Source organism: Gopherus evgoodei, chromosome 5 (genome assembly GCF_007399415.2).
Source record: "Gopherus evgoodei ecotype Sinaloan lineage chromosome 5, rGopEvg1_v1.p, whole genome shotgun sequence".
Classification (NCBI taxonomy): Eukaryota; Metazoa; Chordata; order Testudines; family Testudinidae; genus Gopherus; species Gopherus evgoodei.
This window is the reverse complement of record NC_044326.1, coordinates 15,212,566-15,230,511: the sequence shown is the minus strand read 5'-3', so window position 1 is coordinate 15,230,511 and position 17,946 is coordinate 15,212,566. Positions and strand designations below refer to the sequence as shown.

General features: G+C 43.4%; 1 protein-coding gene across 1 annotated transcript in view; it reads right to left on the bottom strand.

Moving 5' to 3' along the window:
* Positions 1 to 17,946, bottom strand: part of FGFRL1 (fibroblast growth factor receptor like 1) — a 247,403-nt gene that overhangs the window by 19,459 nt on the left and 209,998 nt on the right. The gene's annotated exons all lie outside the window — the stretch shown is intronic.

The following is a 17,946-nucleotide window of genomic DNA, read 5'->3' as shown; positions in this document are numbered from 1 at the left end:
GCAAAGGAAGAGAAAGAGAAGATCTCAGAAACGTCTTCTTCTACATAGCTGCCTTTCATAGGAGGTTGTATTGCCTTTGGGAGGCACTGTGCTGCCGCAGGGCACTTGAAGTGCATTTTGCATTCACTTCCTGGTGCTTGCAGCCTGGCCAGTTTAATGAACAATTTTGTGTGCTGCTTTATGAGCTTTTCAGTAGGCTACTAACATGATGGGAGATTAATCAATGTTTCCATTAATAGCTGACAAAAGCCCTTTTGTTTATATTTACTGGTCACCGTTCCCTAGGAGGAGCTGATCCATTCTACCCTCCATGCAAATAATCATATACATCAAAATTACAGCTAATTAAACCCGGGAGGTGGGAGAGACTTATGTGATCAGTCATGCGGCGTGCAAAGAGTGGAATTCTGGCAACAGTTTTACCTTGTAGTTTCCATAAAAGATCAGGAAAGCAAGCAGGCTTATTGGGATCAAACGAACCTGGCATAGCGCTGAATGTAAAGCTTTGGTCAGGAAGGCAACAATGTTGAGCTGACAGGCTTTTTTTTTTTTTTTTTTTTAAACAAACTAAGAGCACTGAAATGAACTGGACTAAATTTATGGTCCATCTAGTCCTGTCCCCCTATCATCATAATCTCTATTACAATAGCACCTAGAGTCCCCAGCTGAGATCTGTGTCTCCATTGTGCTAGGTGCTGCACAAATAAACAGTAGGAGAGTCCCTTCCCAGTCTAAATAGACAAGACAAAGGGTAGGAGGAAGTAAATATTCTTGTCCCTTTTTTACAAATGGGGAAACAGAAGTTCAGAGAATTACCCAAGGTCACATCACACGTCACTGTCAGAACCAGGATTAGAACCCTTTTTTCTGGACAAAGTGATGACATCTCATTAATTGTACCACAGCTTATCCCAGACAAATCACTTGGGCCAGAATTTTCAAACATGGGATGGACCAAGATCCCTATTTTGGCACCTACTTAAGTGGTCTTATTTTCAGAGGTGCTGGAAATTAAGTCAGTAGGACTTCTAACAGGGAGCTTGGAGGGCTGGGTAGCTTACTGGTTGGAATGCTTGACTGCCGGCCCCTTGCTTCGCTGGTCAAGGTGCCTCAGTCTTCAAGGCAGTTGGGTAGAGGGACCCAAGCCCTCCCTCTTCTCTGGATTCCAGCCCAGGGCCCTGTGTGAGTCAACTCCTGGGCCCTGTGTGAGTCAACACCTCCCAGCCAGGAGTCTAAATCCACTGCTCCTGGGTTACTCCTTACCACTATCCCTTCAGTGTGGGGTATGGCCTCTACAGTCCAAGTCACTGAGGTGGCTTGTCTCTAGCAGCACTCTCTTGTGGACCTTGGGTAGAGCCCTGTCACAGTCTCAGGCTCCTCTGGGTGGGGCAGCCCTAAATTTGGCAGTTCCAGAACCACACAAGATCTCCGTGCTTCAGTCACCCAGTTATTTCTTAGGGCGGCTGCTCTTAAGTCTCTTCCACAGTCTCCTCAGCCTTGGCTGGCAGGGTAGGTAGGTAGACAGCGAGCTCTTGCCTCTTGGCCAGTCAGCCCCAAACTGAGCCAGGTTCTCTCCTTTTCTTCCCCCTCCAGGCCTATCATTGGCTGCCTGTATAATGGGGCAGGGCTAGCTGGGCACAAAGGCTCTCTTTAACCCCTTCCATGCTGGTGGGCAGTTTCTCCTCTTCATCTCAGGCTACCCAATCAGAGAGTTGTCCTCAGTCATTGTGCACCAGCCTCAGCGATTCGAGTATAAATTCCACATGCAGCTCAAGAGAAATCTGTGACCCTAAGGTAAGAGTATGGGCAGACTAAAGTTTCGATTGTACAAATCCTGAAACCCACATGAAAATATCTGGAAGCTAGAAGTGAGGAAAGCCTCGTTCTAATCTCAACTGCAGACTACAGGGGAAATAACTCCACACATACACAAGCATGTCCAGAAATTCTTAGAAATAATGGATCTAGTCTGTGCAGCTGTTTAGCAAAATAGATAGTGCTTAAACAGTCCAGTGAGCTCTGGCAGAGATTTTAAGGAAGAACAACATATATTTAACCCTCACTCTCCCCGCTTGGTACGTCCCCAATTACTGCCACATTGGAAAATCAGATCAGATAGTGATTTATATGTTTTTTTTTGTATTTACATGTGTGTAGTTGCTGGAGTGTTTTGAATTGTATTCTTTTTGAATAAGGCTGTTTATTCATATTTCTTTTAAGCAATTGACCCTGTATTTGTCACCTTAATACAGAGAGACCATTTTTATGTACTTTTTCTTTCTTTTTACATAAAGCTTTCTTTTTAAGACCTGTTGGAGTTTTCTTTAGTGGGGAACTTCAGGGAACTGAGTCTGTGCTCACCAGGAAATTGGTGGGAGGAAGAAGTCAGAGGGAAATCTGTGTGTGTTAGATTTACTAGCCTGACTTTGCATACCCTCTGGGTGAAGAGGGAAGTACTTCTGTTTCCAGGACTGGAAATAGAGAGGGTGGAATCCCTCTGTTTAGATTCACGGAGCTTGCTTCTGTGTATCTCTCCAGGAATCCAGGGAGGAAACACCTGGAGGGGGGAAGGGAAATGGTTTATTTCCCTTTGTTGTGAGACTCAAGGAATTTGGGTCTTGGGGTCCCCAGGGAAGGTTTTTTGGGGTGACCAGAGTGCCCCAAAACACTCTAATTTTTTGGGTAGTGGCAGCTTTACCAGGTCCAAGCTGGTAACTAAGCTTGGAGGTTTTCATGGTAACCCCCATATTTTGGACGCTAAGGTCCAAATCTGGGACTAGGTTATGACATGAAAACATATAAATCACTATCTGATCTTTTGTACTTACAACTGGGAAACAGAAGATTAGAAAACAAGAGACAGAAATCCTCTCATAGCCGAGAGAGAGACAGGCAGAAGACCAGAACAAAGAACTCAGACACAAACTTCCCTCCACCCAGATTTGAAGAAGTCTTGTTTCCTGATTGGTCCTCTGGTCAGGTGTTTCAGGTTACTCTTTTCCAGGTGTAAGAGACATTAACCCTTAGCTATCTGTTTATGACAGGAGGGAAAAGAAAACTTGCAAGGCAGCAGTGCAGCGGGTTGTAACTCCAGCAGCTCACTGAAGCTGCCTCCCTCCCTAACCAAGAACACAGAAGGCTTTCACAAGGGCCATGGCCAGCTCACACCCAACCCTTCTGGAAGCAGCATGAAATGGGATTACCTAAGGCCCTTAAAGGCAACATTGACTAACCCCTATGCCCCTCAGTGAAAACATACAAACACGGAGTCCTCCTCAGCTTGAATATAATCAGCAGCCCCAAATGAATGGTAGGAAACAACCAATGCACTGCGTCTTGCAAATGTAACTTTGCAACCTTTGAAAATTTAATGCAGTGAGTGTAAAAGAAAAGAAGAAGAAAACATCAGACATCAAGAAGACAAACTTTCCTTTCTGAATAATAATCAAATAAATTAAGCAGCAGCATTTATTTTTTTCTGTAAATATCAATATACTTGGAAATGGAATCTTGCAATTTTTTTTTTAACCAAATAACCAGGAAATTCCTCTGCACAATCAAAAACCACTTCGAGAGTAAAAGGAAGCAAGGGGGAGAAAAGCCATGATCAAATATGAAAGAATTGCTGCCCATTGTTCATCTGCTGAACATCTTAAAAGTAGATAAAACGTTTAAGTGGCAATGTTCTGCCAGTTATATCTTAATCCTACTCAGCTTGATGTACAAAGAGTGGCATACCCACTCTTGTCTCCTGCCTCATGTTACAGTATGTCAGCTCATGTGCAACCCCCGCTCTGCTTACACACACTAACTGACTGGCATTCTCAACACCACTTGACATGCTGCCAAGCCTTTGATGTCAGCCAAATTGCTCCGAATCCGTTTGATCCTTTAAAGACGACTCTCTGCTTGTTATCCAGCCAAATCCCAAACCTGTGGAGTTACCTACAAGACTCAGGAAAAAAAAATTGGGGGCAAAGGGAGGGGGAGGAGAGAACAGAGTAAAAATGATTTATGGTAAAGGTACTCAGCCCATAGTATAAATATCTCTCTGGGTGGAAAAGAAAAACACTCTTGGTAAATAATTACTGTATTTCACCAGGGTTTTTCAGATCCATTAAGTCTTGCCCGGTTTGTGTTTGTTGGGATCATTGCACATCTAAAACCAAAACTCACAGCATATTCTAAAGAAAATAAATAAAACATTTTAGACTTGGAGCCTCAGATACAGTGAAGGGCTTTTTAGTTGGATGGCGGTTGTTTTTTTTTGTTTCTTTTTTTGACTCAACAGCTTCACATTAAGTGGAGGGTCATTACAATGGGATCTGCACTCTTCAATGGAACAACCTGGGGCTCCCATGCCACTTCTCTATAACTGAGCTAGATCTGAACTCACTATGAGTAGGTTCCTCTGTTTATGGACGGATAAGATTTTCCAGAAAACAAGCTCACTGTTCAGCCTGCTCAATTCTACAGAGAGAGCCGAGCCATAAACCTGGATCCAGCTCAGAATTTCCTCAAAGCTCAGAGGTGTTTGCTTCAGCTCAAGCCTCAAGTTTGAATCTGGAGTTGAATGTTCCCAAAAGAAAGGTGTAGTCAGATCTGTGGGATTCATTTCCTCCTTGTCTCTACTTGGTTCCTCTGGACCTGGGTATTTTAATGACACTTGTTTGTGTTCTGCCATCACTTTTATGAATGGTGCTGGTTTGTATACGGCATTGAGTTATTATCAAGGGGCATTATGTTCAATCCAACAATCATTTTCTCTGTTCTGTAGCACCAATGTTTCTTGTGCAGCCAAGGAAGTAAATCATTCAAGACATCTGACGAATGATGCTTATTGCATGGATAGTGGACCTGAAGGAGTTGCTCGTGTGCCACTATGACCTGAATATCAGTGATGAACGAGGTAACAAAAGCAACCTAAAGGTGATTTTTGGTTATATTCAAAGCTGTCAGAACAACGCAATAAATCAGATAGTTACTACCAATGAGGTGGAACGCTCTGTTCACCTCCTCTTTAAAAAACACATATCATTACAGCTGGAGCAGACAGCCTAGTGGTCTATGTGCCTTATTTCTGTAACAGTAAAATTCTCTACAATTCCATGGTCAAATCCCAGCCATGCCAGTGCTGTCTTTCAAGTAGAGACGTTTCCTGCCATGCACTTTTCCTGCATGCATGTTTTTGTCCAAGACCTTAAAAACTGAGATCTTGTCATCGTCCCCCTCCCTGGCCACACCCAGCAAGAATGTTAAAGCTCCACAATATCTGTAAGACTAATGGCAGGACTTGCGCATTCTGCGATTCTGTGGCTGTGGAACTTGCTTTGCAATTCACCCCTAGTGACAACATTGTGCTACAGAATCAAAGCTCTCAAATAAATAAATGAGAGAGAGAGAGAGAGATCAGATCCTTGGCCAGTGTACATTTTAGGCTTTGTTTTTCTAACCCTCATAGTTGTGAAGATAACACTGAAAATGTGAACTGAATGTAAAGCAATGCAGCGCTATCTTCACAAGCCTGCAGAGAGCCCAAAATAAGAGCTCTAAGAAGCGTAACTGCCACTGTGACCTCAGTCAGGAACCTTGGATTTTGTAATTCTATGGCCAGAGGATCTGTCATTTTTACAAAGTGCAAGAAAATTCATCATTTTTGCCACGAAATTCGCCGCTTCACTACAGCTGGGCTCCTGGCGTTTTTATTTTCTGCCTCTCTGCCCTGCTGGGTCCTGCCTTCTGCTGCCTCTTACCCTTCAGTTTTCCTACAGGGTGAGTTAATTGGATTGCCGTGTACGCTCCCTGCGCTATTCCCGAAGCTAGGCAGCAAGGGGTCAAGCAGCCAAAAATGGAGTCCAGCCTGCAGCCGGGGAACACAAAGAACATTGTAGGAGGCAATGCTCAGCTGAAGTTGGCTACAAGTTCCTCCTTCCTTTGGCACATATTGGGGGAAAGAGGTTCTGAACTGGAATGCCTGAACATCATCACGTAGCCAAAGGTCTAGGAAATGGGCCAGTTGGAGGGCACAGTGAAAATCCCATAAAAACAACCATTGACACATGTTATGTATTTTCAACAATGAGCGACTGTTGCTTGGTTTTACATGGAAGAGAATGGGAATGAAGAGAATTCAGGGGGAAAAGAACTGATGAATATTGCCACATCATTTAATAGTCCTTCATGCAGAATTTGCCCCTGTGTGTTGTGGACTATACAGGGCCCTGACTGAGGGTTTGTCTTGATGCAGTGGCTGAAATTTCCCTTCCACTCACCATTATGCATCATGTTCTGCGCATATTGTCAGCCTGCTTCCAGCCCTCCCCACTCCAGAGATGGCTACATTTCTGCAGTGAAGGGATTTCTGTACAGTAGTTTATGTAGCACTTTGGGAGTACACAAAGAGTGCCATATACAAGAAGGATATTTTATTGTTGTTATTATTACTGTTTATTATTATAGCAGAACTGCTCCAGATCTGCCTTCTTCTTAATGTAAAAACAAATCAAAAGTTCTGAATGACAGTTGGGCTTTGAGAGAAACAGACGGGAAATATTCACAGGCTGTTACCAAGCCAGGATCAGATTTTATTTACACATGACTTTCTGAGAATGTGTCATATTAGCTAAAAGGGAATGGATTGTTTTCAGGCCAACTGTAGGTTCCGATCAGTCCTTCAAAGGGTCAAAACAACGCCCCAATTTATGGAGCAAATATCTAACCGTGTTTGTCTAGGATCCACAAAGTTGCTTTAATTTGTTATAATGCAAGACCAGTCCCTGCTTTGACTTGATGGGGCCAGCTTTGGAGCTTTTGATGTTAGAGGCCTTGAAAGCCCCATTTCACAGATGATCCAGCTTTGCATAAATAAACAAAGTGACCTTTGAACTCGGGCCTGAGATCTGAGCAAACTTCAAAGCGATGGAGTGGGGGTGATGGGGAATGAAGTGATCAGCATGCATCATTAAGGCAGCTCCCACTCATGCTACAACAGTACAAGGGGGTGTAAATAAAGGGGCAGAGGCAGGCGGGGAAGGAGTGAAATGAGGGGGAAACTGAAAGTGATGTAATCCAGTCAGGCTTGAACAATTATAATGAGGCCTTCCCTCGTGGAAGAATGAAAGAGATCTCCCCCCAAGCTCAGTTTACAGATCCACTCCCTCATTCACCCAAATCCAAAGTGAACAGTAAACCACATTGGCATCCTGTTGCCCCCTGAAGCTGGAGAGGTCCACTGAGAGAGCTACACAAACAGAAATATATTTGCTTGTTTAGGGGAGGCGGTGTGGCTGTGGCAGACAGGACTGACCCTGCCTCCTGAATTAAGCCTTGTGAGTCACCTGATTGGAATTGACATGAACAAGCATTTGAAGAAGAAAAAATGGTTACTCACTGTTGTTTGAGATGTGTTGTTCATGTCCATTCCAATACCCACCCTTCTACCCCTCTGTTGGAGTTGCCGGTAAGAAGGAACTGAGGGGGTCGGTAGGGGCCTATATTGAGTGCCATGATGGTGCTACTCCAGAGGGAACCCGGACCAACTCAACGGATCGCGGCACTTGGGGATCCTGGGCTGAAGCCAACGTGGACGGTGCCGTGGCCCTCGGTCCCAGAGCTGTATGTCGTTTCCGAGGCCGCCAATGCCGAAGTTGTCGAAGCCGGAACCGGTGGTGTTGGGGCTGTCGGAGTCAAGGACGTTGGCGCTGATACCACAGTGACAGCCCCCAGCACAATGGAGCGAAGGGCCTCATTCCAGGGAGGCGGCGGCGACCTTGGCCACTTCCGTACCACCTCTGGCACTGTCATTGGCGCCAAAGCGGTTGGGGTGGAGTCAGGGAGCAGTGGAGCTACGCCTGATCCTGCCAATGACAGTTCCAGAGGTGGTACGGAAGTGGCCAAGGTCACCGCCGCCTCCCTGGAATGAGGCCCTTCGCTCCACCCTCGGCCTTGGTGAAAGGCTCAAGGAGTCCAAAAGGGTCATTGTGCTGGGGGCTGCCACTGTGTGGGCCACGGTGCCAGGTAAGGGTGCCGGTCTCATGATGACCTGGACCATCTACTTCTGTTCCTATGAGATTGATAGGTGTCCAACTCCGACTATGGGGTGTCTGAAAAGGAGGACCACAGAGGAGCGGTACTGCGAGGTGCCGAAGGTCTGTGTCGAGGGCTCAGATACTGACGAGGCTGCTGACCCTGTTCTGGTGTTGGGGAGCAATGCACCGGGGATGGAGATCGCCGAGCCATCATTGCAGGTTTTCCCCTTGACGGTGCCGAGGGAGCGACCAGTGTCAGCGACCCCTCCCATCTAGGCGGAGAGAACAGTTCCGTGAGCTGGAGCAGGTTCTGCACTGCCTCAGATGCCTTCGGGGTTGGCAGGAAGTGAAGTTGTTGGCTTTGCCTTGGCGTGTGAGAAGGGTCCAGACTCGACCGCCCTTCCACGAGGGCAGGAGTCGACGCGACCATCTCTGGCAGTGAGGCCAAAGTTTGTGTGGCCGGGCTTGGGTCTCACAATGGCTGGCTCCTGGGGGCTAGCCAGGGGAGAACGACCCCTCTCTGGCCTCCTCTTCTTTTGCGGCACCGGTGATTGAGACCGATGCCTGCCTGCAGCATTTGAGCTGCGAGTGGAGCCCTGATGGTGCTGAGAGTCCTTGTCTTTACTTGGCACTGATCCCCGAGGAGGAGGTACTCGGCGTCAGGTCTGCTGACCCAGGGTCGGACTGGGGCCAGAGTACAACTTCCATTAGTAGGATCTTCAGGTGCTGATCTCTATCTTTCAGTGTCCTGGGGCGAAACCCCCTGCAGATTCTACAGTGATCCTTTTGATGGCTCTCCCACAAACACTTCAAACACGAAGTGTGAGGATCACTTCTAGGCATATACTTGCTGCAGACCTCACAGGCTTTGAAGCCAGGAGCCCTAGCGTCCGGAGGAAACCCCTCCAAAGGAAATTTAAGAACTAAGTAAAGAACCTACTAATTACTTAACACTAACCACAGAATTAATGAGAACTATATACAGACTGCCAAATGCGCTTGTCACAACAAGAGCAAGGGGAAGGTCCAGCTAACCGTTACTGGTGCTAAGAAGGAACTAAATGGGTGGCGGGTCGGTAGGGCGCTAGGATGGTGCCACTCCAGGGGGCACCCAGATCGACCCAACGGATACTGCTAGGGGAAAAATCTTCCAGCTGCCTTGCACACGTACGCACACACCTGATTGGAACAAGCACTCGAAGAAGAATATATTTGCTTGTTTAGGGGAGGCAGACTGTGGGCCTTAACATGAATTAGGGGAATTTTTGCTCACATGGGTGTCACCAGCCTCTTGAGAAAAGAGTGAGGGCTGGGAATGCTACACAAAATTGCATCTGATACCGTAGACAGCCCCCAACTAAAACCTCTCCTGCACAACAAAGATCTACAACCTATCCCGGAAAACGATCCCTCACTCTCACAGACCTGTCCTCTCTTACAGACAGCCCCCCAACCTGAAGCAAATACTCACCAGCAACCACACACCAGAGAACAAAAACACTAACCAAGGAACCTATACTTGCAACAAAGCCTGATGCCAAATCTGTCCACATATCTGTCCAAATGACATCATCACAGGACCTAATCACATCAGCCACACCATCAGGGGCTCATTCACATGCACGTCTACCGATGTGATATATGCCATCATGTGCCAGCAACGCCCCTCTGCCATGTACATTGGCCAAACTGGACAGTCTCTATGCAAAAGAATAAATGGACACAAATCTGGCATCAGGAATCATAACATTCAAAAACAGTAGGAGAACACTTCAACCTCTCTGGCCGTTCAGTAACAGATTTAAAGGTGGTAATCTTGCAACAGAAAAGCGTCAAAAACAGACTCCAATGAGAAACTGCTGAACTTGAATTAATATGCAAACTAGATACCATCAATTTAGGCTTGAATAGAAACTGGGAATGGCTGAGCCATTACACACATTGAATCTATTTCCCCATGTTAAGTATCCTCACACCTTCTTGTCAAACTGTCTGAAATGGGCTATCTTGATTATCACTACAAAAGTTTGTTTTTCTCCTGCTGATAATTGCTCATCTTAATTAATTAGCCTCTTAGAGTTGGTAGGGCAACTCCCACCTTTTCATGTTCTCTGTATGTGTATATATATCTCCTTATTATGTTCCATTCTATACATCCGATGAAGTGAGCTGTAGCCCACAAAAGCTTATGCTCAAATAAATTTTTGTTAGTCTCTAAGGTGCCACAAGTACTCCTGTTCTTTTTGTGGATACAGACTAACATGGCTGCTACTCTGGAACCTGCTTCGATACAGTGTTCATGGGAATTTTATAGAGAAAATGTGGTTTTGCCTCACTCCAAGAAAAGAAAGAGGGAAAATAAATAAATATTAGGCCCTATCTAGTCTATTCCAAACTAGTTCAGCCTTCTTTACAAAGCAAGCCAGAGATAAATAAGAAAAATTGTGGACAAAATAGAAACAGACTTTCTGAAAATCTTTTTTGCCTAGTTAGCATGGTAATTGGTGCCTGGAGGACACACAGGCATACAGTCACAACTGTACAACACTTGGTAGCTTTTGGCTCACAGAGATTAAAATGATCCTTTCCCCCAGATCTCCTTAGTGTGGATTATCACTGGTTGAGTTTCGTTTGGAATTTCAGATTTCAATTAACCCCAAAAGGCTCAGTGACATTCATGCAAATCCACTGACACATGATTTCCATCTGAAAACCTACATCAGCTAGTAATCTTATTGCAAGTCTCATGATAGCTGCTGTTTTTCTTAAAGCCTTAGCTCCTGGAGGCATGGGATTACTTGAGAATCTCAGCTTTCATTTTCTTCACAAAAAATTCTAGCCCTCATGGTTATGGAGAAGAGTCTGAAAACTTTACCTGAGTAAAGTGTAAAGGCCAGCGAAGGCAGAAGCCAGATTCATGACTCCTGAGCCCTTGGGACTGACAACACTAACATCGGCCCAGTTTGGCTTGAAACTGAAGACTTAAGATGCAAAGTTTGGATCTGGATCCAGTTCTGAATTTCTTTCACCTCCAGGCATGCCTGGGTCTCAATTTGTGGTTGAGCTCATAGTAGAGATAGAGTCAGTAACTAAGTTCTTATCTGAACTTCTCTGTCTAAGGGGTGCTCGGACAGTTGGGGCCTGTCTCCGATTGGAACTCAGTCCAGTATTAAGAAACTCGTTCAAGTTTTCAGTGTCATGAAAGTTTTCCACAGCTCTTCCAACAACCCTTCAGCTTGCTCTTGCTATCCCCTAACCTGTCTACTCTGTCAGCAGTGGTAATGTGAAAGGAAAGCAGGAAGTGACTTTAGTATGGCCTCTCTGTGTTGGGAAAGGTGCAATGTAGCAAAAGGATTAGGAATAGTTAAAGAGAAAAATAAGGAAAACCCCCTTTTTCTGCCCCAGCCAAACAAAAGCCCTTAACGTGAAACAGACCAAACCTGTTCCAGGCAGCACATAAAAAAAGGAACACTACACTGTTTTTAAAGAAATAACTGAAAGGTTACTGGCAGAAAGTCTGGCAATATAATGGGCACTGAAGAGATGTCTGCTTTTGGCTCTGACTGTGCCAAAAATAACCATTGATACTCAAGCCCAGAATTTGCTAAAAATAAAACAATGGTTTGTGTTAATAGTTTGCTTGCATTTTAAGTGTTATCCATTTTTGTGATAATTTCTATTAAAAAAAAATGAATTTTCCTCTGCCACCGGCCTGGAAGGCTCCCTCAGGTCAAAATCTATTACAAAGGAAATGATTTCAACAAACCTGCCCTGTCATAGTGAGGGGAGACAGTGTGATCTAGTGATTAGAGCCCTGGATGGAGAGTCAGAAACCTGGGTTCTATTCCCGGCTAAACCAATGACTCTCTACAGTACCTTGAGCAAGTCACTTAAACTCTTATGGCTCCTGTAAAATGGAGATAATGCACAGATCCATTGTGTCATCTATGGATGTAAAACTCTATATTAGTACTGACTGTTATTACTCCACATCTCAGTATGTGGTGAATGCAGATGCTGCTGCAGGTCCAAATACAAATGCTTCCCAACGAAGACTCCAATTTACTTCCAAGTTTCCATATGGGGAGGGGAGGAGTTTTCTCTAGTTCTGATCTATTCACTCAGCAATCACTAAGGAATGCTGTGGTGTATTGTTTTGGGCCTGGTTAAGAAGCTTTGGTTTGGACAAGGATTATATATTTCCTTTAAAAAATTAAATGCATAAGGTAGGGAGATGGAACACTAAGAAGGGAGAGGAAAATTTTAGGGACATCAGTAGAATAACTACATGAATAATAGAATGCAATTAGCAATATTTAGGTTGAATATATGAAAACTTCCCAGTGGCAACATCTATTACTCTGTGGAAGTTTTCCAAGAGAAACATTTAAAACAGATAATGGCATAACTATAACAGTACTACAGACCCAGAAGAATTTACAAACCCAGATGCTAACAGTGGTTCGCGCAGTTAGCAGTATCTGTACTAAGAACTCTTAGCCGTGGTTAGAAATAGGGTGTAATTGTACCATCAGTAAGAATTATAAATCAGACAGAAAAAACATATACATGGAATATGAAATGGACTGATAAGCAGATCTTTTAGAGTCAAAAGCAAAAGTCAGTATATTATCATTACCCTCGAGCTTTCCTTCTTTGCTAATTCTAAGACTTGCATTCTCTAAGGCCTGTGCAGAGGTCTTATAGTCATCAATGGGGCCCTGCCTGCAGAACGAAGGAGGAGGTGGTGATGTAACCATTTCTTTCTGACATTCCACACTCACCCTCAATGCCATGTTGCATAGTTTAGTAATAAATCCTGGCCCAGAACCTTAGTTGGTGTAAATCAGCCATCTCCATTATATTCAATAGAGCTATGCTGATTTACATAAGTTTAGGATCTGAGCCCATCTTTAAAACATTCCTTCCTTTTCACTCACTCTCCACAAAGCCAGGGAAAGCACCTGAAAACCCCTTTGTGAATGTTCTGTGCTTTGCACTGTTCAGGTCCTATTTCTGTTCTCAAAAGCAGTGGCCTGTCACTAGCCACAAAGCTCCACAAAGCTCACAGAATAATCAGAGCTATGTTCCCAATAACGGCCCATCTGCTGTAACCACAACATGAAGGTGGGGCGGGGGGAGGGCAAACAGCTGGAGCTAATCACTGTACCATCACAGCTCCCTTACAGATCCATTAAAACAATTACTTTACAAAGGAAGTCACAGGCCTGCCTCCCTCCTTCCCAAGCCATCCTGATTCCTCCTCACAACAGGCCCTCCTGCCCGTCTTCAGGTGTCTATTCCAAAGGGGAAATCAAACAGAATCCTCCTTCCTGGTGAGGTTATTTCTCTTCCTAGCATGTCACAGCGCACACAGATCTCAGTGCTGAGAGCTGTACCACATCAGGAGTCAGACATTCCATTCTTGATCCACTCAGGGTTGCCACCTGTCCAGATTTTACCTGGACAGTTTTGACTTCTGTGTCCAGGTGCCATGTAGGATTGCCAGGTGCCCGTTTTTTGTGGACATTAGCAACCTTAAATGTCATCCTATTTTACAGACAGGGAAACTGAAGCATAAAAAAAGCTCAAGGGTAAAATTTTCAAAAGGACATAAGTGATTTAGGAGCCTAATTCTCATTTTCAAAAGCTCCTAAATTACTTAAGTTCCTCTGAAAAGTTTACCCTATGCGACTAACTCCAGATCAGTGACAACAAGACTGTGGCAGAGCCAGGGATAAACGCTTGAGTCCTGGCTCTCAGCCTTCTACCCTAACCACTAGTTTACACTCCGTGTGAGTCCTGGCAGCTGCCATTTCTCACACAAACTAAGTTATATCTCTATCATTACCCTATACAGTAGCACCAATAAATATGTATTATTTCCTGCATCAAAGCATGAATAGGAATATCATTCACATGGGTATATAAATCTCCCTAATCATTCACCCGGCTGGAATAAAGTCAGTATAAAGAAAATTCCAGCTGGGTCTCAAACATAGACATCCTATCAACAGTGCAGAAATGGTTCTTAGATGATTCTTATAATATGACGTTGAACGAAAATATCAAATCGCACTAATTCTGGGTGTTGACCTTTCCTAAAATGGCAAGTTAATACCTGAGTGTGGAAGGAACTGATACATCATGATGAGTTGGAAATTGAAATTCTGTTCTTTATGGACAGGAATATGGACTCAGCTGTTCCTTCAACAACACTACGAGAGTCTTTTACAGTGTTTTTCAGGGCTTATTCATTTCACAATCAGCTTGTGGTTAAGAAGTCAGATAGAGAAATTATAATTGCACTAGAGAAGATAATTAAATACCTTCAGGTTAATATGAAAAATCTCTAACTAAACTAACTCTCCAGGAACTTGTTAAGGTTCAGGACTACTTTATAGCATAGAAAAGCCGAAACCTGTGTGCATTGCTTAACTTGGGCAGAAAGGCCCCTGAAGTCACAGGAAATCTTTTCATTCACTTCAGTGAGTTTTTACAAATATGGTATAAAAAGTTGCTTAGCTGCAGGTAGCCTAATTATCTAAAAATAGTCAAGCACAGTGGATAAATTCCTTCAACTGGATTTCCCACACGGAAGCTCAAGAAGAAACCCTGAGGTATTTATTTTTTGCTTTGTTTTGAGAATTTTATGCAATAAGAATCTAGAGGAACAGCAGAAAATATACTAGAGAATCCTGAAGTAAGTTGAGAAAAAAGAGAAAGAACTGATCTTTTCTTCTCTCACCAAGAGATGACAGTAGCTCTAAAAAACTTTAAATGCAGGGAAGCCTACTGAAAAGGACAGGTTCTCAATTGTATTTTGGAAAACAGATCAAGCTCAGGTTGTCCAGATCTCATATTCAGCAAGCCACAGAAATATGCTAAATAATCTTTCCTCTCAGATTTAAATACCGCCCTTGTATTAACTCATCCCAAAGAAGAACAAAATTCCACATCTATATAAGAACAACAGGCCAATACCCTTAATAGATGTACATTTGAAAATGTATGTAATCTGAAGAGTCAACTGCTAGCCTACTGATGATCTGAGAACCTTGTGCTAAACAATTCAAACACTTGTTGCCAGGTGGGCTTTGTAAATAACATGTAATCCACTGGAAGTGAGGTGAAGAGAAAGCATTTGAAAGGGTGGAGAGGAAATACCTATGTGCAGTCTAGAAAGCTTTTAACTTGGATCAATCCTTTATAAATAAAGTGTTATGTAGTAATAAATTGCCTATGGTAATTAACAAAGGCAAATTAACATCAGCAATATCACTGGTTTGCAGAATATGGCAGGCATGTTAATGCAACTTCTGCTTTTCATACTGAACTCTTAGCCACTGCAGTAGAAGGGGATGTCAAAATTAAAAGAATCTATATAAGTGGCAAGGAGCATAAGGCATCCTGGGCCAAATCCTGCAAGATGCTGAGCACCCTCAACACCTCTTAACTTGAGGGCACTTAACTTGGGAGTTGAAGTCACACGGCACCTTCCAGGAATCATTCAGCATGCATCCTTATCTGAAGCAGATGACACAATGTTGTATCGTGGACATTCTATAAAATGTTCAATGAACATTGCAGATATCTTTTGAACACTGTCTGCTACAAAATAAATTGGCCTAAGGAGAGAAGCATTACCACTTTCACAATTCTGTCCAAGTACAACTCTGGACAAGTGGCAATTTTGTCGGTTCCCAAAACAAATGGAACACTTGGCATCATACTAAAAGGGAGGATTATAGTATATTATGCTGGATAATATTGGTCTACTTGTACCCAAAATTAAACCTAACCTAATTACATGGAGAAAATTACAGCTTTCCATGTGGGGTAAAACACAAACGGTAAAAATGGTTGCCCCACAATTATCTATATAGTCCCAAGCTGCCATTACAAATTTCTAAAACATACTTCAAAACAATGGCTCGTATAGTGAAATTATTTCTGTGGGATAGTGAAAAAAGGCAAAAGGGCATTTAACAACATTACAAGAGCCTCATGATGTGGGATGAAATGAGATTCCCTGATTTTGAAAAATACTATCCTAGCATATGGCCTTTAGCATATGAGAGCAATAATAGGGAATAAGGTAAGACCAATACATCAGAATGAAACAATAGCAGAACTATTTCACCTTCTTTACAATCCAAATTGACGAAGGCCAAGAATTTGAAAGTGACCTATGTCTAGAACCCAAGTGAGGCTTGTGCTGCCCCTGCTCATGTACACATACTCTTGCTAGCTCTCATCGAATTAGTGGGAGTATAAATAGCAATGTAGCCGCAATAGCCTCGACAGTGGCAGCAAAGCCATGGCTGAGACGTGCTAACTACAAACCTGCCTGAAATTAATGGGTATGTACTCGGCACAGCGCACCCATGCCTCTGCTGCTGCTACCTGTGCTACCCCCACTTACACTGCGATTGATACTCACGCTAGCTCAATGTGATTTAGCATGAATATGCGTACATGAGCAGGGGAATCACACCCTTAGCTCACAGTGTACACATAAACTTAGTGATGTTGAGTGCCTTCGGTTTTGAGAGCCCAACATGCAGGGGCCTGTTTTTAGAGAGTGCTTGCCTAGCACTTTCTGAAAATCAGGCCCCCTTTAAAGTATGTGACGTTGGGTATTCAAAAATGAATGCACTCCAAATCCTCAGCCACTTTTGAAGATCTTGGAGATGATAGAGAAAGGAAGTATCATTAACTCCATTTTGCAGATGGGGAACTCAGGCACAAGGAGATTAAGACTATGGCTATACTATAGCTTAGCCCAATATAAGTTATGTTGCTCAGGGGTGTAAATTAGCCACATCCTGAGCAATGCAAATTACACCTACCTAAGCACTGGTGTGGACAGCACTATGTTAGCAAGGGAGCTTCTCCCACCGACACAGCTACTGCCTCTCGTTGCAGGTGGATTTTTCAGAAGGTAAATAATCGAAAACACAAATTAAGCACAGGCACCTAAGTACAACTACTTTCTTTCATCAAACCTATGTATTTATTAACATTATACATTTTTAACAATTACTGTAATATACAAAAAAAATCTAGGTTTAAGGGGTGTGAGAACATATTTTTTAGGTTTAAGGGGTGCAAGAACATATTTTGATTTTTGATAAGGAGTGTGAGAACATATTTTGAGAACCAAAGGGGTGCAGGCTGTAGTAAAAGTTAAGAACCACTGGCTTAGAGCATCTGTACTAGCAGTGCTACAGCGGCATCAGTGTTGCTGCTGTAAACTCTCTAGTGTAGACGTAGCCTTAGGATATGTTTATACTGAACTAGAGTTTGTGGCCCTATTGTAATTCAAATTAAATGACTGCCAATTAACTAAAATTAGCTAACACCCAGGGCCTTATTGAGGTTATTCTAAAACAACACTCCATTTTCCCTATAGGTAGCTGCTGAGATAATTAAGCCCTCATAAACACCACTTATCACCTAGCTGAGATGCAGTTTAACACCTTTACATTTGGGTTAGCTGATAGAGGTTGACTTTAAGGATGAGTAATGGCACGAGCCAGGCATATCATTCACTGGTGGCAAAAAATGGATGATACCTTCATGTCTTCTGCTCAAGTTTATGAAAGAAATGATATATCTCAACAGCATCAATGGAGATATTTTCAATTAGGCTAGTGCATCATCATTATTGGAATGACTAATACTACAGACTACTACATGCGTCTGACAAAGTGGGTATTCACCCACGAAAGCTCATGTTCCGTCTGTTAGTCTACAAGGTACCACAGGACTTGTCGTTTCTTACAGAGCCAGACTAACACAGCTACCCCTCTGATACTACTATAGAATTTTTTTCCTAAGACATCACAATTCTAAGCAATTATCTAGTGCAGAAGTTTTCAACCTTTTTCTTTCTGAGCCCCCTTCCCCCAACATG